The sequence below is a fragment of the Podarcis filfolensis genome (assembly GCF_964270895.1).
Source record: "Podarcis filfolensis genome assembly, chromosome: 6".
Taxonomy (NCBI): Eukaryota; Metazoa; Chordata; class Lepidosauria; order Squamata; family Lacertidae; genus Podarcis; species Podarcis filfolensis.
Window position 1 is genome coordinate 89544578 of NC_139609.1, and position 21833 is coordinate 89566410.

Below are 21833 nucleotides of genomic sequence, written 5' to 3' on the forward strand. Positions count from 1 at the left end.
TATGAGACTGTACATGTATCTTTGCAGTATAATTCTTTCTCCAAATATGGGTGTTTATCCATCATCCCTGGCCCTCAATGAACTGCAGTCTTGGGAAATTTTAAAGGCATCATTTGAAAACTTACTTTTTTGTCCAACAAGCCTACTTAAAAACAAAACAAAATAGTATGTTACCACAAACACACCCGATCATCGGTCATGATCTCTGTTTCACAGATAGCAATCATAATCCTCATTTTATCGACTAATGGAATTATCCCAAGAATAGGCCACATACTGGGTCAACGGTGTCAGGATTAGCTCTTGGCTTATAGTTCACTGGACTATGTCGGCTTATTTCTGCCTATTTACTCAGTAATGTTCTGTGGATTTAGGGCACAAACTCAACTGGGCTATAATAAGCTGTGCATCTGATCACTATCACCCACTGAAAGAATAGTAGTTAAGGAAACCCAAAGCCCATCGAGAAAGCTGGACAAGACCTGTCCAGCAAGCTTGCAATTTCATGCCAATGCTAAAACAACTATGCACTGATATGATTGCTTTACTACTAGGAGAAATGCTCTTAAGTTTTACCAGTTAATCCAATGATGCCACCATGATGCACCAGCTGCAGTGCGATGTAACAGCATTATGCCTAGTTGGTGGTCATTTGCTATCATAATTTGCTGGGCCAGGCTGAAGGTCCATCTCGTCCAGCATCCTGTTCTACAGAGGCCAACCAGATACCTGTAAGAAGCCTGAAGGTGGAAAATGAGTACAACGATGTTCTTCCCACCTTTGATTCCCAGGAACTGGTCTCCAAAGGCATATAGCGGAGGTAGGACATAACCCTTGTGGCTAGCCGCCATATTGCTAAATGCTTATCTAAACCACTGAGCCTCTTGGGCTTGCCAATCAGAAGGTCGGCGGTTCGAATCCCTGTGACGGGGTTAGCTCCTGTTGCTCAGTCCCAGCTCCTGCCAACCTAGCAGTTCGAAAGCACTTCAAAAAGTGCAAGTAGATAAATAGGTACCTCTCCGGCAGGAACGTAAACAGCATTTCCGTGCGCTGCTCTGGTTTCACCAGAAGCAGCTTAGTCATGCTGGCCACATGACCCAGGAAAACTGTCTGCGGACAAAAACTGGCTCCCTCGGCCTGTAAAGCAGATGAGCGCCGCAACCCCAGAGTCGTCTGTGACTTGATATAATTGTCAGGGGTCCTTTACCTTTACCTTTTTTACAGCAGAATCCCGTCAACAACTTCCTTTGCCACTTGCACACAAGCCAAGAAGAACAAGGGTTGAACACTTTCAAAAGTCTTGCTCATGTACTTCAACCTCGGCAACTGCATTATGATGGTGTGCGGAAAAACAATCTCTCAAGGGCATCTATGGAAGGAATGTTTATAGGTAAGGGTAAAGGGACCCCTGACCATTAGGTCCAGTCGTGGCTGACTCTGGGGTTGTGGTGCTCATCTCGCTTCACTGGCCGAGGGAGCCGGCGTACAGCTTCCAGGTCATGTGGCCAGCCTGACTAAGCCGCTTCTGGTGAACCAGAGCAGCACACAGAAACGCCATTTACCTTCCCACCGGAGCGGTACCTATTTATCTACTTGCACGTTGACGTGCTTTCGAACTGCTAGGTGGCAGGAGCAGGGACTGAGCAACGGGAGCTCATCCAGTCGCGGGGATTCGAATCGCCGACCTTCTGATCGGCAAGTCCTAGGTTCTGTGGTTTAACCCACAGCGCCACACCAAGAAATATTGGTCTCTGTGACTTTTATAATCTGCATGTGTCCGCTTATTTTGCATTATCAGCCCGCTTTTTTGATGCAGGGCAATGAGGTCACTCAGGCTTCCTTCCTTAGTCAGGTACTACCTTTATAAATCTAAAGGAAAAAAGCAAGTTGGGAATCTTATTATGCTCAGATCTCACCCAGTGCCAATTCCTTCCTGTAATACACACAACCAGCATGGTCAAAACCCAAAACAAAGGTGAAAAATGCTGGTACTTTTTGTTTTGTTTTGTTTTTCTTATTGGTAGCCTAGCTAGAGGCCAAGGCAACTCGTGGGAACTTGATCCCTTTGCTATGCAACAAGGGCAGGCAGTGAGCTCATTCAGAGATCAGAATTGCACACAGCTGCCCATCAATCCCCTCCAGGCATATGGATAAAAAGATACAGATTGGCTCCCCCAGGGGACGCTTTTTAGCTCGCTTTGACTACAGGGAGAATGGATTGCTGCTGTACTCACACCCACACAGCCCCCAGTGCGTGCATCTGGCTAAAATTAGGTTCCAATGCTCTTTGAAAAGTACACAAAGCACTAGTTTCAAGCACTACCTGCAATAAAAAACAGCTACACACAGCTACTGATACGATTCTTTAGTACAGCCTGTATTTAACCTGGAAGAATGCAAAGCACCAGGTGTCCAACTTTATATATAGGGATATGCCAAGACCAACACTTCAGAAGCGGATAAAGGAATTCCACAGGACTCCTGCAATATGAAATGCAACCCCTCTATCATTGTCTGTCAGGCTTTAATATTACTGAATAAAGGGCTGCCAAAAGCAGTCATACCTAGGGACAAGTCAAAGAAATAATTAGGAATCTGGCATGGGCAAGAATGAGGCAAATGGGACAATAGGTAACACCAATAGCTGGTTCTACAAGGAAATTTTACAAGCTAGAATGGGAATCTAGGAATTAGCAGATCAGGCAGGTGTAAAGAATGTGTTTAGGAAAAGACCCCCCAATTGTTTTTCTGCTATATTTATACTTATAGTTTCTGTTTTTACCAAATGTTATATTTTTATTCCTTGTTGAAAGCCATGTGGAGTACTTTGCAACAGGGCAGCTGTGATATTCTGATCCAGCTCACCTACAGCACTTGGGATTTCATGCCACAGAAGTGAATCCTAAATAGCGAGAGCTATCCAGCGTTCCAGTTCTGAATATGCATCCTTGTTAATCCTTCCCTTGCGTCGCCCCCACAAAAGCTAACTGGCCAGCTCTTTTGTAATCCAAGTTGAAAGTCATTAGGGAGATGGATCTAGCCTTCAAAGTTTCATTGGCTGCATAAACTGGCATAAGAAAATGGAGCATCTCTCACCGTTGGACAAAAGCATCTCCACGGAAGGTGCTAGTGAGGTTGCCTCCCTTGCTTTTTTTTTGCAATAACTGAACAAACTAGCTAAGAAAGCCTGAGATTGGCTTTATTTCAACTGGAAGTATCTGTTTATCTTCCCAAATAGGCTGGTATTTTCCAGTCTGTTGGTTTAAAGAGGATATCCCCCTCCCTACTGAAATCTTCTCCGACAGCTAGATTAGATGGGCAGTTAAGCTATGACCTTGTGTTTTTAGAATATTTCACAAGGTTTCATTAAGTTTTACATCTGTTTCAGGATATTTATCCTTGGGGAGCATATAGTAATTACATGGTGTAGGGAGGGATATTTATACAAAAAGGGGGTCAGCCCGCAACCAAAGCCCTGCCTCCAAACAATCACAGTGACCTACAACTATTGCAAATAAAGCAAAACATCCTTGTCCCATTTTCTCTCTCACTAGATTTCATTGAAGTAAAACCATGTGAAAGAGTGAATCACCATCATCGTTTCATTAATGAATGAAATTTCAGCATCTCTACACGTCCGCCTTTGCTTAAGCTAATAATTCCTATTTCTATTTGTGTTGCGCTCTAAGGCTGGTTGGCACCACCATGATGCAAGATTCGAGAGACCTTGTTAGCATGTGAAACCTGAGACTTCCTCCAACTGAGGCACACACAGCAGATCAGATAACCTTTCTGACTTCCGCGCCACCATCTGCTGCACTGGTTAAGTCCCAGGTATTTGGATATTCAGATTCATGTTGCATTCATAAACCTAGCAAAACTAGGGGTTATTGTGCGGTCTACCTGTTCCCGCAAATATCTTATTACAAAAAGGGATTTACCAAGATACATGCAGCATGGATACCACAGACTGCTAACAACCTGGTTTGTTTAGGGTTTTGTTTTTTTAAAGAGAGAACCCCCCCCATGCAAACTGTGGGTCTGAGTTTAGTCATCTAAATTCAGCAAACAGAACCCCAAGTGCGGCAAATCATGCAAAATTCACACAACAAAATGTACTGGCAACCGATGAGCCTGGTATGTGACAAATCACTATGTCAGAGTTCAAAACAGTTCGCAAATGGGATCATAGTGAGCAAAATCTGGAAAGTGGCAGAAACCTAAAATTCAACAGAAGCCATTGAGAAATTTGAGGATTCCCCACTAAGAGTTGCCAGCCAAGTCACCTGGCAGAAGCCCATCCGTGGCAAATCAATTCCAACGTACACTACTAGAATCACAAGGTCTACTCTGTGTACCAGTTTTCCGCCCTCGCGCTTCCACCCACGCTGCTGGCATTCCTTAAGAGTGCACATCTAAAAACAGAATGTGTGTGGAGCTTGTGTGTTTTATTGACAGATACAGAATAGAAACCGTAGGTGTGACCCTCAGTCATCAATCCAGAATATTAGTCTTCAGCCTTTTAAGACTAGGGTGCCCAGAGGCCTTTCTCCTGGGTATGGTCGGCCAATTGGTGCCAAAGAAGGACAGAACATTTTTTATGTATGCTACAACAGCAGCAAGAATACTCATCGCAAAGTATTGGAAGACACAAGATCTACCCACCGTGGAAGAATGGCAGATGAAAGTGATAGACTATATGGGACTGGCAGAAATGACCGGCAGAATTCGAGACCAGGGAAAAGAGACGGCGGAAGAAGATTGGAAGAAATTTAAGGACTATCTTAAGAAACATTGTAAAATTATTGAAGGCTAGAACGATGTTGATTCAGAAATTAAGGGGTTAAAAGCTGTAATGATTATGTGATTAAGAAAAGAAAGGCTAAAAATTATATAGAAATTAGGGGAAGGGTTTGCTGAATTGACTTAATTAGAGAATGGAATACAGAAAGGGGAGGTATGAGGAGGTCGGGAAAGTAAGTTTTATGAATATAAGGGATGGAAATTATACTTGTTTTGTATGTGTTCTGTTTGGATTGTATGTATTTTTATTGTTTTTGTTTTTTATTGTTCTGTTTTTTCTGTTTTATATAAATTCCTAAACCTTAATAAATATATTATAAAAAAAAAACGAAAACGGAATAGGATTCGACATCATGTAAATATATATTTATAAGGTTGGATGCTGCCACTGCAGTGGCAGTGGCTGTGCTCCAAGTGGTGAAGCCCAGTGGCTCAGAAGAGTAGTTTGTTTGTTTTTCAAATGATGGTTGCGAGGAGCTCTGGACTCCCTAGATCAGTACTGGCAAAGCTGTCCTTAAGAAGATATTGTGGCCTGAAGTATTTTCCACTTGACCATACAAGAGTAGGGTTAGTGCTGGAATGCAATGCCTTTCCAGCCATTGCATTTTATACAAGCCACCCTGGGGAGAGCATTACACAAAAGGGAAGCCACTGCAGAAAAGGCCTCCGGACCTCTTGCAGAGGGGCACAAGAAGAAAGGCCTCAGATGATGATCGCAGGGCCCAGGTCAGTTCATATGGGGAGAGCCAGCCCTTGAGGTATTGCAGTCCTGGGCCCACAAATAATAAAACGACATGTCTGGGTAGGCTTGCCTCAACAAAAACGTTGTTAGCAGGTGTCAAAACCACACAACAAAGGTACTTGTCTGCTATAAAGAGGTTTATAGTAGTAGTAATAATAATAATAAAAAAATTTATACCCCGCCCATTTGACTGGGTTTCCCCAGCCACTCTGGGCGGCTTCCAACCGAATATTAAAAACAATACAGCATCAGACATTAAAAACTTCCCTAAACAGGGCTGCCTTTGTTGTCTTCTAAAAGTAAAATAGTTGTATATTTCATTGACATCTGAAGGGAGGGTGTTCCACAGGGTGGGTGCCACTACCGAGAAGGCCCTCTGCCTGGTTCCCTGTAACCTCACTTCTTGCAGTGAGGAGACCGCCAGAAGGCCCTTGGCGCTGGACCTCAGTGTCCGGGCTGGATGATGGGGGTGGACACGCTCCTTCAGGTATACAGGACCGAGGCCATTTAGGGCTTTAAAGGTCAGCACCAACACTATGAATTGTGCTCGGAAACGTACCGGGAGCCAATGAAGATCTTTCAGGACTGGTGTTATATGGTCTCAGTTTCAAAGTACAGCTGCTGCAGCACCAAGAGATTTCGACAGTGGAACAGATGTCTTTGGGCGGTGGTAAAGTCTCCTTCCTTGGAGGTTTTTAAGCAGAGGTTGGATGGCCACCTGTCATGGATGCTTCAGCTGAGATTCCAGAATTGCAGGGGGTGGACTAGATGACCCTTGTTGTCCCTCCCAACTCTGCAATTCTATGATTAAGTAAGAATTAATATATATTGAAAACATACACACAGGGCTCCCCAAAAGTGAAATCCTGTAAACCTAAGAGATGCCTGTTGCAAGAAATCCCCATTTGTAACAGGGGGGGGGGGTCAAAATCTGATATATTGTTACAGCAATAAGACGGTCTATCTATATAGTCTTTTACAAGCAGATGCCAGAAGGCTGAGGTAGGAAGATGAAGGATGGATTTCAAGTAGTACCTATATATTAATTAAATACCAGGCGACGGTACCAATATACCATGGTTATGGCTCTGCAGTTCTGGGAAGTGAAGCATTAAAAAGCAACGGGGATTTTTATTTGAAGACATGGAAAGCCCTATCTGTAATGAAGCTTTCGCTCATCAAGTTTAATGGCATATTGTACATTAGATATAAATGTCAGGTTTCATGAAGAATTAAGACTTTAGTAAGAGATGGCTACCGGGAGGAACTGGGCCACAGGCTCCAATAATCAAAGACGACAGCCCACATCATCTTCATCTGTTCTTGAACTCTTGGTTACATTTATGGGACTGTTAAGAAGGAGGTTACAGAATGAACACAGTTTTTTTAAGTTCCAGATTTAAGCACAGCAAAAAGGGCCGGAATGTACTAATGAATGCCAGCAGTCAAAGGAATACAGTCATACCTCGGGTTACAGACGCTTCAGGTTGTGTTTTTTTGGGTTATGGACCGCTGAAACCCGAAAGTACTGGAAAGGATTACTTCTGGGTTTCGGCAGTCATGCATGCGCAGAAGCGCTAAATCACACTTTGCGCATGCTCTGTAACATAGCTGAAGTGTTGAAGCTCACAAAATAAAATACCTTAAAAATATGTTGACAAAACATATTTTAGAAGTAGGTGATAACCTTTAACTCTGCAAGTTGAAATGACCCACATTTAATTGTGTAGGATAATTTTTGCATATTATCCTATACTTGATACACAGGGATTCCCAAACGTCTGAGTTCCTTGAGCCCTTGATGATATTACAAAGTTGTCACCAACCCCAACCCAAATCCCTAGGAATGCAAATAAAATAGAGTCAAGAAATGTAAATATATAATCAACATTTATTAATCATGAATCACCATCACTAGGAACCATAAAATGTAAAATAATAATAATAGGGAAGGAAAACAAGTGAAAACAACTATACCATACTTTTTATCACCTCTAATAAGATGCAGGGGATGACAGAGGACGAGATGGTTGGACAGTGTTCTTGAAGCTACGAACATGAGTTTGACCAAACTGCGGGAGGCAGTGGAAGACAGGAGTGCCTGGCGTGCTCTGGTCCATGAGGTCACGAAGAGTCAGACACGACTAAACAACAATAAGATGCATGGGACTGATGGGCATGTGAATATTGGGCTAAAGGTTTGTGCATCTGAGTCCTAAGTCAACATGTACTTCAGGGTTCAGCCTGTTTCTCTGCTGAAGAGCACTAACAAGGCTGAATCCAGCCTTGGTTGCCTTTAAATTCCCTAGGTCTTTATTCATCCCACTGGCATGTGGTTGGCCACTGTGGGAACAGGATGCTAGACTACACGGGCCTTGCGTATGACCCAGCAGACCTCCTCTAATCTTGTAAAAGTACGCCTGTATTCTGAACATTTTAACCAGGAGATTAAAACTGGCTGAGTCTGTCCCTGCCAGGGTTATGAGAACCCTGTGGATAGGTTGCAATAAAAATAGTTGGGTGGAGACATAAGGACAATGCCACACTGGAGGTCACAGAAGGACTTCGACTTCATAGACTGGAACAGGCAGTTCTTTCCCAGGGACATAATCCCTTTTGTGATGTCATCCCCTCCTCTCCACTCTAAAACTAAGTCTTATCCTGCAGGAATCTTTACCACCACCTATTTTACTTGTTCTTGCTCTCTGCTGGAGGCAGGCAACAACAATAGCAGATGTGGGTTGACGACACCCATGCGGCAACTGGAGCACCTAGGACCCTGCTGCAGCCAACCCAAAGAAGGAAGACAGGGATTTGCCTTGTCCCGAGTCAGACCATGGGCCTATCCATCTCAGTCATTCCCAGTGCTGCATGTGGAGATGCCAGGGGATCGAACCTGGAACTTTCTGTGTGCAACACAGATGCTCTGCCCCTGAGCTATGGAATTATGTCGTGCAATCATCATGCATTGCCTGCAGTTCACCGCTGTGTTTTAAATTAACGAAAAATACACATTTAGTTTAGTAGCCAAGGCATAACTAATCTGTACCGAGCAGGAAGGAGAATACACTTCTGCTCAAGTATGTGTTAAGTGCTTGGCAGGATCAGGCCTTCATCTAGCTCAGCGGTTCTCAACCTGTGGGTCCCCAGATGTTGTTGAACTACAACTCCCATCACCCCTAGCTAGGAAGGCTCAGGGTTGATGGGAGTTGTAGTCCAACAACATCTGGGGACCCACAGGTTGAGAACCGCTGATCTCGCTAGTCCAGTATTCTTTGCAAGAATCCCAGCAATCAGAAGGTAGTCTTAGATGGCCCATCATTAACACATTCCTGTTATGAACATCTTATAGATGAAACGTGCCACAATCAAGTCTCGCAGAAACATACCTGCAAGATCTTTTAAAAGCAAAAGGCAAAATAATATCCTCCTCCCTGTAACATGATCTTGACTAGTTCGAACCAACCGTCACCAAAGAGCCTTTAAAATTGCTGCTTTGGATCTCATATGCTTTACACGGCAGCAGATGCACGTAGCCTCCCTTCTCAAAAACTTCCTTGATAGCTGAGTCATTGTACCAATGTCACCACCCAATTAAACACAGGTTATTTTTATCTCTGTTCCGCCTTATTACAGATTACTGGCAGATCTCCTCCTTACACCTAAACTATGTGTGATTGTAGAGCCATGATTTAGGGCTGGACGTCTTGGCTGCGAGCCAGAGAACTGTCGAGGATCATGGAAAGGGGCTCAAACCATCCCAGTGGGATGCTGAATTTCTCTCTCTGAACAGCTGGCCCCCAAATCATAGTACTTAGCATTTGTGTTGTGTTTTACAGTGTACAAAGAGCTTCACATACTACAAACTTACTGAAAAGGTTTTGCAAATGCCACCCTGTGAGTTAGGCTAGGATTACTGTACCCATATTGGCATAAAATAAAATAAAATTCCTCACCCCCATATATCTGCAACTGATCACTGTGCTCCACAGGAGACGGCCTCCCGCAGATTTCATCACATCAGGAGGTCCACTCCCAATGCTACAGGAATCAGGCCTTTGGTAGCAATACCCACCCTTTTGAACTCCTTCCTGTTACATATCTGGCAGGGAGTATTAGAAACTCAGATATATAAGCTAGGTTCCAAATGGCTCCTTAAACCAAGGTTTCCATTGCCAGAACGGAATGTCTAGTTGCCTCTTTTTTTGGAAAAATGGTTCTAAAGTCTTATTTTTCAAATGTTGGGATTGACTGTGATTGATTATCTGTTAAACATCTGGCTAGTTCAGATGACAACCTTAAGCTAGGCTGAGAACTTTGAGAACTTTGAGAAAAGAAAAAGTCACTTGACCCAGGGACAGTCCCCTTAATGGTGACATGGACCATTCATGACACAAGAATATTCTTCACAACTGTGGCAACTAGACATTCCATTTTGGCGTTTGCCTGGTGCCTTCATTATATATCTTTAGGTGCCAGCCAAAACCTTTCTCTATACCCAGGCCTTGGGCTGATTAACATTATATGGGCTTTTAAATGTTTGTTGGAAGAGGGTTATTGGTTTGTTTTTGTTTTATTACATATTTTGTGTTCTCGTTTTGTATTTTTCTGCTGTGAACTGCCCTGTGATCTTCAGATGAAGGGTGGTATACAAACTTAATGACTAATAATAATTATAATAATAGTAATAACAGAATAAACATCTAGGGAAAGATCATAGGGAAAGATTGGTATAAGGCAGCTTCGTTTGTTACACTTCATCAGCTCTATCTAGGCTACAACTGATCCCTATGATTTATTATTATTATTATTATTGAAAAACTCAATTCCTGAATTGTTACAGAGTAAGAAAGGCGGAAACCTCATAAATCAACACCTCCAAAATTATGGGACCTGGGAAGTGGCAAAACGTAGGCTCCTTTTCATTTGCATTTTGCTCTGAGCAAATATTGCAGTTGTGCCTCTTTCAGAGTTCTTTACAAATCCTGACAGCTTAAAAACACTTCATCCTATTTCACATGGCAGGAAGCGGAGATATTTGACATTTTGAGAAGAAGTGGGCTGTGAAAACCCCCGGAAAGTGCTTAAAAAAAATATCCATCTCTAGTCTGAGACATAAAAGCACATTCACGGCCGTCCATTACAAGCTTCCCACTCATTTGAGAGAAGGAAGGAGGATATTTGTGGCCCTCAGGCATCACCCAGATGACTTATAAAGCACAATCATTTTACCTCCAAGAGGTCACTCAAGTTCCAATTGCGGTGATCCTGGAAGCGAGTACTGAAGACTGATTTTTCAACATGTGGATACTGCTGGCTAAGTGACCAAACCAAGCATCACAGTAATTTAGAGTGGCAGCAGCTGCTGTTGTATGCAGGGAGCTGCCTTCTAAAGATTTCAGACCACTGTTCCATTCAGCCCAGTACTGTCTACTTTGAGAGTGGATCTCCAAGAGGAATCTTCTCCAGTGCTGCCTGGAGATGTCAGGGATGGAACCTTTTGCATGCACAGAATGTGTTCTGACACTGAATTATGGTGCAGACAGCTCTGAAAAGGATGCAGTTGGCCCCTTTACAGAACTGAGGAAGCAGAGCCTGCTCCTCCGCCAGTTTAAAGTCAAGAAACAGCAACAAAAGTATTTACAGAGTTCAAGGGACAGATATGTATGATGTGTTCAGTTTCTAGCACACACCATTCCCAGGAATCTGGTCACAAAACCACCAAAATGCACACCAATGACAAAAGCTGCATAATGGATTGGCAGCGGTTAATTTTATAAAGTCACACAGAGAGAATGCTTCTTGCTAGGGCAGTTTTGCTCATATGCAGATTGAATCAGATCAAATCAAATGAGGTTTCCTTAATCAGGCGACAGACCCAACAATACCCAGTTATAAGAAGAGTCATCTCACACTGGCTTAATCCTAGCCTCTGAGAGCTATGATGTTACAGGGACCACAACTACCATCATACCCAAACACTGTTCTTGCTGTCTGGGGCTGATGGGAACAGTATTAGAAACTCAGGTATATAAGCTAAGCGTCAAATGGCACCTTGGATCTAGGTTGTGGTCGCCAAAATAGAATGTCTGTTCACGATCGGGCTGGACTAAATGACCCTGGGGGTCCCTTCCAATGCCAGAATTCTATGATTCTATGATCTCAACTACACTGCTTGATCTGTAAAGGTAAAGGTACCCCTGACCATTAGGTTGTGGCGCTCATGTCGGTCTATAGGCCGAGGGGGCCGGCGTTTGTCCGCAGACAGCTTCTGGGTCATGTGGCCAGCATGGCTAAGCCGCTTCTGGCAAACCAGAGCAGCGCACGGAAACGCTGTTTACCTTCCCGCCGGAGCGGTACCTATTTATCTACTTGCACTTTGACGTGCTTTCGAACTGCTAGGTGGGCAGGAGCTGGGACCGAACAACGGGAGCTCACCCCGTCGCAGGGATTCGAACCGCCGACCTTCTGATTGGCAAGCCCCAGGCTCTGCGGTTTAGACCACAGCGCCACCCACATCCCTTGCTTGATCTGTAGCTTGCTCTAAATTCACTGGTCCCAGTATGCAAGATGGAGAAACACACACAGCAGAAATGAAATTAACGATGGACCAAGGCAGAGGTTTTTAAACTGTGGTCGCCAACCTGGTGCCCAGAAATCTCCATGTAGTCGCAATTGGACATGCACCAGTAGCAAAACACACCTGGCTAATTTCGAACGCTGGATGGGAGCTGAAGACAACATCTGGAGGTCTGAAGGTTGCCCATTCCACTGGGGCTCTCGAGGCAAAAGTCAACCCCTTGAATTATGCCTGGCTGTTACACAATTTATGAAGGATTATCTGGCCATTTCTATTTTGGTAGTTTCGGTAGCACAGTTGTGACTCACTGCAGGAAACAAAAGTCCCTTTTCCTTCTCACACGCCCCGCGAGGCAGAGATCCTATTTCCATGGCACAATGCAACAGCCTCTGGAATTGTGCAGCAATCAGCCATTTCGCAGGTAACTGAACTCACATTTCTAGCCCGGAGGCATCTGCTGTCATCTCCACTATCAAGCATGTTACAACCCCCAGTCCTGTCCCTGTTGGGTAGCAGAACTGCACTGAGCAACACTTTAAGCAGCGAGCAACCTGACAGCCAACACAAAATCAGAGCACTAAGCTGGGGGCACTGCTTGCAGCATCCCCAATAAAGCTTGCCGTTGCTGTTACAGCTTTTTATTGTCGCCCCCGCCAGCATGAAGCTCTCTTCTTCTTCACCTACAACGGAAAGCCACCTCTCCCCGCCTTCAAATCCCTCCAAACACACCATTTCTGTGATGCTCTTGCAAAAAAAGCAAGCGACGCAAAAGACTTGAAGCGCAGCAAAGTCTAACTCTGTGCCACTGCATTCATTTGTTCACAACAACCCCGTGTTGCTCTTTCACCCAGTCCTCTGTTCTCTCTCTCCAGTCTTGCTTCTAGACTGCAAGCTCTTTAACACAGGGACTCCCTCATTTGTGCAGAAGCAGCAAAGCGCGATGTTTTGAGAACTGAACTCACTGTCTGTGTTAGAAACTGGGATAGAAAACCTAGGAGCCAAACGGCTTCTGAGACCTGGGTTGTGGGCGCCAAAACAGAATGTCTAGTCACCACTGGGGGTGGGAGGGAGGTCAGCAACACTTTTTATTTATCATTTTTGTGAGCATGAATTAATATACAATTCACATAAGTGGCACTTTGTTAATATTACAATTTTATCAGAAATTGTTAATACGTGTTTCATTTGGTGCTGACGATAAAAATATTGGTACCATACTTCAGTTTTCAAAACACTCCACTCTATTATTAAACTCCTTAACATCTCGTCTATCCTTAACATATAGTTTGAGGCTTCACATGCATTTCAGCAATCCTTGAGTGTTAGCCAGGTGCAAAAAATGGCACCCAGACTTCTTGAGGTGCTTGCAAATGGAGAACCTTCAGGTGCAAAATGCACCTGGAACCCTGCTAATTTCGAACCCTGCTCACCATCTTTTCACCTGCTTCTATGAAGCAGATTTCATTTCGCCAACCCATCCTTGAGTATCCTAGAAGGTAAGCGGTAGAAAGCTTTTTGCAGCGACTGAACAGCCAAGGGTCAGAAACCCTTTGCAATTCTGTTGCAATTCATCCGGTGAACTACCAATAGATGGGGATCAGCCTTTCACCCACCAACTGTCCTAATGAGTCCTCCCAGCCCAATTTCTATTCTGAAGGAACAGAGGGTCCTGGTCTTCGGGTCCAGGGTCCCCAAACCAGTCAAGGCCTTTCAAACATGCTAAATGGCAGTGTCTTTCTAGCAGGAAGCTGAAATATAGAGCCATTTACATCTGCTGATGCTGATCTATTTGCTTACCCAGATGCGTCTCTCTCCCTCCACCCCCTTCAAGGCCGCATTGGGACTTCAGAAGAACATAATCAAAAGCTGCGTAGTCAGGCAGATGTCTTTGCCTTCCTCACATTTCTCCGAGCTTTCATAACCTGTCAAGTTTTCAAAGCCCTTCAGCTATCTTGGATGCCACTGAGAGAATCTGGCCTCTTTTCCCCCCCTGGACCAGTTGCAAAAATTCATTTTAAATCTAGCCCTGCCGCAATGCGCTCCCCCCTTCTCTCCACACCTTTCCCTTTGAGAAAACCAAGGGACACAAAAGCAGGAGCAGAAAGCAGAGGGATCAAAACCTAAAAGGAAGCTAATTTAAAAAAGGAGTGGCGAGAGGAGAAGAAAAGGCAGAGCACGCCGGGGGTTCTTTTATTTGGCAATCATAGCAAGCGTGTTGCCTATGGGAAGGTGTGCAGCGACAAACCCACTGTTCTCATTTCATGCCAGGAGGGCTTAAGGCAGGTGATCTTTTTCTCCTTATTATTAAAGCTTTTCCTGGTACAACAAGATAAAAGGAACTAATCCAAATACAGTCATACCTCTGGTTGCGAACATGATCCGTGTGGAAGGCACGTTCGCAACACGCAGCGTTCGTAGCCTGAAGCGCCGCATCTGCGCATGTGCATGACGCGATTCGGCGCTTCTGCGTATGCACCAAAACCCAGAACTAACCCGTTCCGGTACTTCTGGGTTCGGCGTGGTCCCCAACCCGAAAACGCACAACCCGCAGCGTTCATAACCCAAGGTATGACTGTAAAAACAAAAACAGATGGGGGGGGGGAGAGAAAAGAAAACGCAAAGTCCTTTCTCAAAGGTAGCTCTTGCCTCACACAGGAAGTGGGGGACCCTCCCAGAGCCCCATCTCTCACCTGTGAGATTGGCATTTCCCAATTAGCGTGGAAAACTGTGTCAGGGAAGCCTGCATAGACGCCATGAGCTTTAAGCTTCAAGCACATGGCTTCCGCCAAAGGAACCTGAGAACTGTGCCCCCCTCCCCCGAGCTACAATTCCCAGTGTCCTTAACAAACTCAGTTCCCATGGAAGAAGCAATGCGCTTTGAATGTATGGTGTGCACAAAGTCCACAAATACAAGCCTTGGATTACCAATGCATTCTGCAAGGTGCGACCTGGCCAGTGGCTCTTTTGAACTCTGTAGAATCATAAGAGTTGGAAGGGACTGTGAGGACCATCCAGCATTCTAGCCCAACCCCCTGCAATGCAGGAAACATTTGCCCAATGTGGTGGGGCTCAAACACTTTTGGTTTCTGCTTAGATCCACACAGCTCGCTCGCTTGCTCCCCTAACACAAAACCCCACCTTTCCCCCTCCCAGCAGCATCCCACGTCTACCTGCACACTTCCAGTAGCATCCCATGCAAGGAATAAGTGAGAATGGCTAAGCAAAAACCCCGAGGGCTTTGAAAAGATCCAGAGTTTGGCATTCACTTTGCCTCTCCTATGAAACATTTTTCTTCTGAGATATATTGACAGCATAACTGCATATGGATAACCAGAAAGGGGCCTGCGCAGAGGTGGCCACAAAACAGGAAAATGCACAATGCTTTCAGATTGATGACTGGCCCAAACATAATGGAATATGTATTACCTATATATTACCTATTATGTCCAGTGGAAGGTGAGAGGTGGTTTGGGGTGCCGGATTTTGGAGTCGCACAGAGCAGTGCTGAAATCTGGGACACCAAGGCCCACTAATGGAGTAACAAAGCAGCATACAAGTCCCTGCCCCACTGAGCTTACAAGGTAGATATGTACTAAATAAGAGTTTTCTTGCACACATCCCCATCTTTTAGCATTTAGAACAGATGCTTGGTCCTAGTTACAACCTGCCCCTTTCCCTTTGCTTTGTAGTTTGGCTTTTTCTAACCAGATAAAGGCACCCCATCTCTCAAAAAGGCTAAAAATACTACTATTATCTTTTTCACTCGCTGCTGCGATTGTGCTCCAAGAAAACTCCTGCCAAGGAAATGCTGAAGCCAACTGATCTGCCCTCCTTCGGAAGAACGGCTTTTAGATTCTGTTTCAAAAGTGCAATTCCTAATTACGGCTTTGCTGTACCCTTCCCTAATTGTGTAACTGATTCTCTTGAAATGTCAACATGCCATTTGAGTTCCGAATATTTGCTCTCAAAAGACACCCAAAAAAGAAGAAGAGAGAGTCAAACACCACATACTAAATAAAGCTACCCTGACCTCTTATGTAAGAACAGCCTGAGTCAATATCATGTCAGCCCTACAAGTCATTAATTTTGAAGCCTGCGGGGACAAGGTTTTAATGCTCTTTTCTTTATTTGATGCTGAGCAGCTATTCTCCAGCTCCTCTCTCCACCCCCTAAAGGGGCTCAGATATAAATGATGTGAAGTTTCCCACACTGCATCTTGCTTGCACTTCCAGGGATACACATCAGCACCACAAAGCCAGCAAAGTTCACCTGCCCCAAAGACCTTTCAGTCTAAACTTAGCTGGCTTGCCCCAAAAGGGCAAGACCACCTCCAAGCCTCAGCTGGAGAGCAGGCTCTTTTGCAATTGCAAAAACTTTGCCGTCAGCTGCTCATTAATGAGGCACAAATTGACCTCCACTACACTTCAATCCCCCTGGATCACACAGCTGGAATTATGGTCTGCTGCACCATGGAATTCAGGGACAGGGGGGACAACAAGGTTTCCAAGACCCAATCACAGCACAGGCAGTGGGTTTGGGCAGGCGTTCTTCCACGTTCCTCATGTACTTCCTGTGCCCATGTTCCTTCCTGTGATATTTACTGTGCATGGGAGAGGAGGTCTTGTAGCCTTCTCTGGGACAGGGCTGTGGCTCAGTGGTACAGAATCTGCTTTGCACATCGAAGGTCCCGGGTTCAATCCTTGGCATTGCCAGGTAGGGATGGGCTGCTTTCCTGAAACCCTGGGCAGCTGCTGGCAGTCAGTGTAGGCTATACTGAGCTAGGTGGGCTGACTTGATATAAAGGCAGCTTCATATGATTCTCTGTCTTCCCTAGCACCAGAAAGGGATGATATTACGGGAAGAAGAAGAGTTTGGATTTGATATCCCACTTTATCACCACCTTAAGGAGTCTCAAAGGGGCAAACAATCTCCTTTCCCTTCCTCCCCCATAACAAACACTCTGTGAGGTGAGTGAGGCTGAGAGACTTCAGAGAAGTGTGACTGGCCCAAGGTCACCCAGCAGCTGCATGTGGAGGAGCGGGGAAGCGAACCCGGTTCACCAGATTACGAGTCCACTGCTCTTAACCACTACACCACACTGGCGTACAGGATGTTTACCTAGCAATGCCACTTTGCTCCTTCCATTGCTTCCAGAGGATGGAGAAACTGTAAGGAATGCAAGCCAATGAGAGAGGCCACCTGCTCTCTTGATTAATGTTCCTGGAAGAAATCTCAGCTGAGGGTAAAGGTAAAGGTACCCCTGCCCGTACGGGCCAGTCTTGACAGACTCTAGGGTTGTGCGCTCATTTCACTCTAGAGGCCGGGAGCCGGCGCCGTCCGAAGACACTTCCGGGTCACGTGGCCAGCGTGATGAAGCTGCTCTGGCGAGCCAGCGCAGCACACGGAAACGCCGTTTACCTTCCCGCTATAAAGTGGTACCTATTTATCTACTTGCACTTTTAAGGGTGCTTTCGAACTGCTAGGTGGGCAGGAGCTGGGACCGAACGACGGGAGCTCACCCCGCCGCGGGGATTCAAACCGCCGACCATGCGATTGGCAAGTCCTAGGCGCTGAGGTTTTACCCACAGCGCCACCCGCTGTATTTTGGTTTATTACAAATCACCAGCTAGCTCATACTAAGAAGAAAGGGCTTGCAAAAAACCGGTCCCAAGGTGGTCCCTTCCTTAGAGGCTAAAACCCACTAGCTACTACTACAATGGCCATGTTCTATCCTACCCGGTTCCAGGCTGCCTAGGGCTAACATGTAGGACACTGGGTAGCTGTATTACAGCATATCATTAATGAAAGCAAATGGATGGGCAGGAACGAGACTCAGTGGTGGAGTCTGTGCTTTGCACATGCAGGTTCAATCTGCAGCTAGGAGGATAAGGTTATGGAGAAAGGATTCTCTTAAGAGTTGCTGCCCATTGATGCACAGACAGCCCAGAACTAAATGGAGGAACAGTCTGATCCTGGTGTAGGGCAGTTCTCTCTGTTCTGAGCCTTTAAGGGCTGCATCTGGTTGTTTAAGGGAAGCACAATCCACAATACAGACAGGAGGCACACCTGCTGCCTTAACCTGACAAGCTTCCAGCTTTGCATTTTCTGCCAGTTACGTACATCTGGCAAACTGGAAGGAGATCTGGCAAGAAAGAGAAGCTTGTTCAAAGGGTCACGGCAAGGACATTGCGCAGCAACCATGCTGTGACAGCTCCTTTTGAATGTGGCTTGGCACAAGAAAAGGCTGAATTATGATTTATATGATGCAGGCAGAGCCTGGATGCTGCTGCAGCCTGTATATTTTAGGACGGGGTTGTTCTAGATCTGCAAGAGGGGTCACCAAAGCACCTGGCTTGCTTATACGGGCTGAGCCAAAGGGTTGCTCTCCAGAAATTCTGGGCTCATTCTCAGTGACGGACGACTGATACGTCAGTCACAACGGGAAGCCTGGAACTTTAATCCTGTTTATGCCAGGGTTGAAAGGGAATCACACCCAGTGTTAGAAACTCAGATATATAAGCTAGGCGCCAAATGGCTCTTTAAACCAGGGTTACGGTCGCCAAAACGGAATGTGTCATTGCCAATTGGGGGCCAGGGGGCTTGAAAGCCATATTTTTCAATACAACTTTTTGTTTCCTGAAATTTGTGCTGATTGTGCAGATAAAATATAATAGGATGTGTTGTTAGCGTGTGAAAGCAAGCAAGATCCAAGGATCCCCAGGCATGCATCCTGGCGCCTGGGCATCTTCTCTTAGTCACAAGTGAACGATAGCCAGGTGCAAAATGCGTCTGGCAAATTTTGAACGCTGATCACAAGAGGACTGCAGGAAGAGGTCACAGAGCAAAAGGCTTTGCAAGGGAGCCAAGGGGGGGGGGAGAGAAGGGTGCACCCTCGTACCAATGAACTAACTGCAATGCCAAAATGTCTAAGGCAACACCACCACCATTGCATTCTTAGCACTTGATGCTAAAAAAAAACCCGCTTTAAGTGTCCCTACCCAGGCAGTCCAATATTATGTAAAACCTATGCAACAGAACCCTTCCCCAAGTAATGCAAAGGAGGATTCAATGGCTAGATAAACAGGTAAAGGAGACTGCGATGGGTGGTTGTTCCTGAAGAAGGAATTACTAATGCCACAACGACAAATAATTCCAATGAGACAAACCAACCAATAGCTGGACCAAGCAAGGGGCAGATAAACAAGTCATGTCACTGTACTAGAACTAACAGGTTTATATAACAGGAGAATGGATTTTGGATGAACACTAGGAGAAACTTCTTAGCTGCAAGGGCTGTTCAACCATGGATCCAGGTCGCTAGAGCAGTGGTGGCTTCACCTGCAGCGAAGGATTTTGAAGCAGAGGCTGGATAGCCTCTGTTGAGGATGCTCAGGATCCAAATTTCCCGCTTTGAGAAAGGGTGTTTGCTAGATGGTGTTTGTGCTCCCCTCTCACCCCACAAAGCAACTCTGATTCATTTCAATGTTTTTGCTTGTATCATTTATTCTGCTTGCCCTAGAGAAGTGAAGGAAAAGATGCAGGGCATTGGCTACTCCTCCTCAAACCCCGGAAATCTTATTTGGCCATCGCTCCGGGCTCTGAGAGAACGATTGCCCACACAGTTCTCAGAAGAAGAAGAAGAGGAGTTTGGATTTGATATCCCGCCTTTCACTCCCCTTCAGGAGTCTCAAAGTGGCTAACATTCTCCTTTCCCTTCCTCCCCCACAACAAACACTCTGCGAGGTGAGTGGGGCTGAGAGACTTCAGAGAAGTGTGACCAGCCCAAGGTCACCCAGCAGCTGCTTGTGGAGGAGCGGGGAAGCGAAGCCGGTTCCCCAGATTACGAGACTACCGCTCTTAACCACTACACCACACTGGCTCTCAAGATGTAGGCGAGAAGCCTACTCTTTGCAAAATAATAAAAGGTTGGTATTCAGGAAACTGAATTCCTCTTCCCAAGAGCTTGTTTTGTTCCATCTGAGTGCTAACAAGAATTGCAGTACGCGCACACACAACTGTGCAGTGCTTACGCCAGCTCAGAGAAGAAGGTGCCATCTATGGATATAAGAATATGAGAAGAGGGCTGCTGTGACAGGACAAATGAAGATCTGCTCCAGAATCCTGTTCTCACAGTGGCTCACCAGAAGCCCATGGGACGCATGCAAGCAAGACTTGAGTGCAACTGAGCTCTCCCCACTTGAAAATCCCACAAGTGCATGCTGCCTCCAACTGTTGGAATACCAGTATCAATGTGCTGCAAACCCTGCCACACTGCTAGCCTAGGGAGTGTCCTTTTAGGGGGTGCAACTTAATTGTTCCAAATTTCTTCAGTGAGGGGTTTTATAAATATGTTTTGGGGTGTGAGAAATTCAAATCTGCTATTATTTTTGTGATTGGACAACTTTTGGCTCGCTAAGTCTTTGTTTGATGGAGAAGCACATGACATGCTTTTGGAAAACCAAAGCATTTTAATTTTACCTTCTGAAAACGTCAGGTAATGCTAAATAACAACAACAACAACAATAATGAGCAATAATAGTAACATACAATATAACTGCCAGTACTTGGCAATCATTTTTAATTATTTCTATGCAATTTCACACACATTTCACTTACCAAGCAAAACTAAATTATATTAATTTAACAAAAAATATCCTTTGAATTCCTAAGTCATGCTACAACCTTTTACCACCCCTCATTTTTGGAAGCTGAAAGTTGAAAAATCCAGTACGCTCTCCATGTTAGCCCAAACCCAGCTTCTTTGGAGCCATTTTCTCACACCCTGGCTCAGAAAACACATAGTAGGGAGCAGAATCTCAACCGATGGTATGTGGGAAGCTCCCTTATTCCAAGCCACACCACTGACCCACCTAGCTCAGTACTGTCGGATCTGACCGGCAACAGCTTTCCAGGGCTCAGAGTGGAGTCTTTCTCCAGCCCTTTCTGTAGATGTCAGAGACTGGACCCGGGATCTTTTGCACACAAAGAATGTGCTGCACCACCGAGTTCTGACCTTTCTCACTTCCCTCGTGCCCAGCCCCCGCATTCTGGACAGCATGGAAGCACAACTGGTTACAGAGTTCCTAATGGTAGACAGAGATTTTATGCGCACAGAACCCTTTGCTACAGTCTACCCAAAGCTTGGAGGTCAGGGGGGCATGACCTGAAGCTGAACATATATCCAGGGAAGGGGAGCATGGCTAAGGTGCCACCCCTCTCCAGGCATTGATTGAACATGCAGGCTGGATTGTGGGAAGAGAGATAGGATCTCAGGATCCAACCCATCCCCAATAGTTTTGCATCCCAAGATCTTAAATGGAACAGACCCCACACATGCACAACACATTCCCTACTAACTGAGCCACAGTTCTCTCAATTATTTGCACATCTCTATAGTTGTACTAAATTATCTCATGCTGTACTAAAGTCAGATGCACTGGCATGTAATGATCCTTGCTTAAAAATAAAATAAAACCAATTGAGGTGCTAGCGGAGAGGTTAGTCAGCAACATCAGTTTTGCAAGCAGAACAGGAATAATTATGCTTTTGGTAAACATGAGCTCTGGGATGCCACAGGCTCAGGCTGGAAATTTCTGAACCCGACAGCCTGACTTTCATTAAAAGCAGCAATTCTTAATTCTTCCCTGCAAAACGCTTGGCGTTCCTCTTCTCCGGAGGCTCACCCTCAAAGCCCGACAGCACACAACA

General features: G+C 45.3%; 1 protein-coding gene and 1 long non-coding RNA gene across 2 annotated transcripts in view; one reads left to right on the top strand and one right to left on the bottom strand.

Annotated features, from left to right (window-relative positions):
- The window catches only part of CABLES2 (Cdk5 and Abl enzyme substrate 2), a gene marked incomplete at its 5' end in the record, with an annotated part of 47570 nt that overhangs the window by 21312 nt on the left and 4425 nt on the right, over positions 1-21833 (bottom strand). The gene's annotated exons all lie outside the window — the stretch shown is intronic.
- Positions 1636-16161, top strand: LOC310764870. The gene is made up of 2 exons (XR_014549300.1): positions 1636-3834; positions 15815-16161. It is a non-coding gene; the product is annotated as an uncharacterized lncRNA (long non-coding RNA).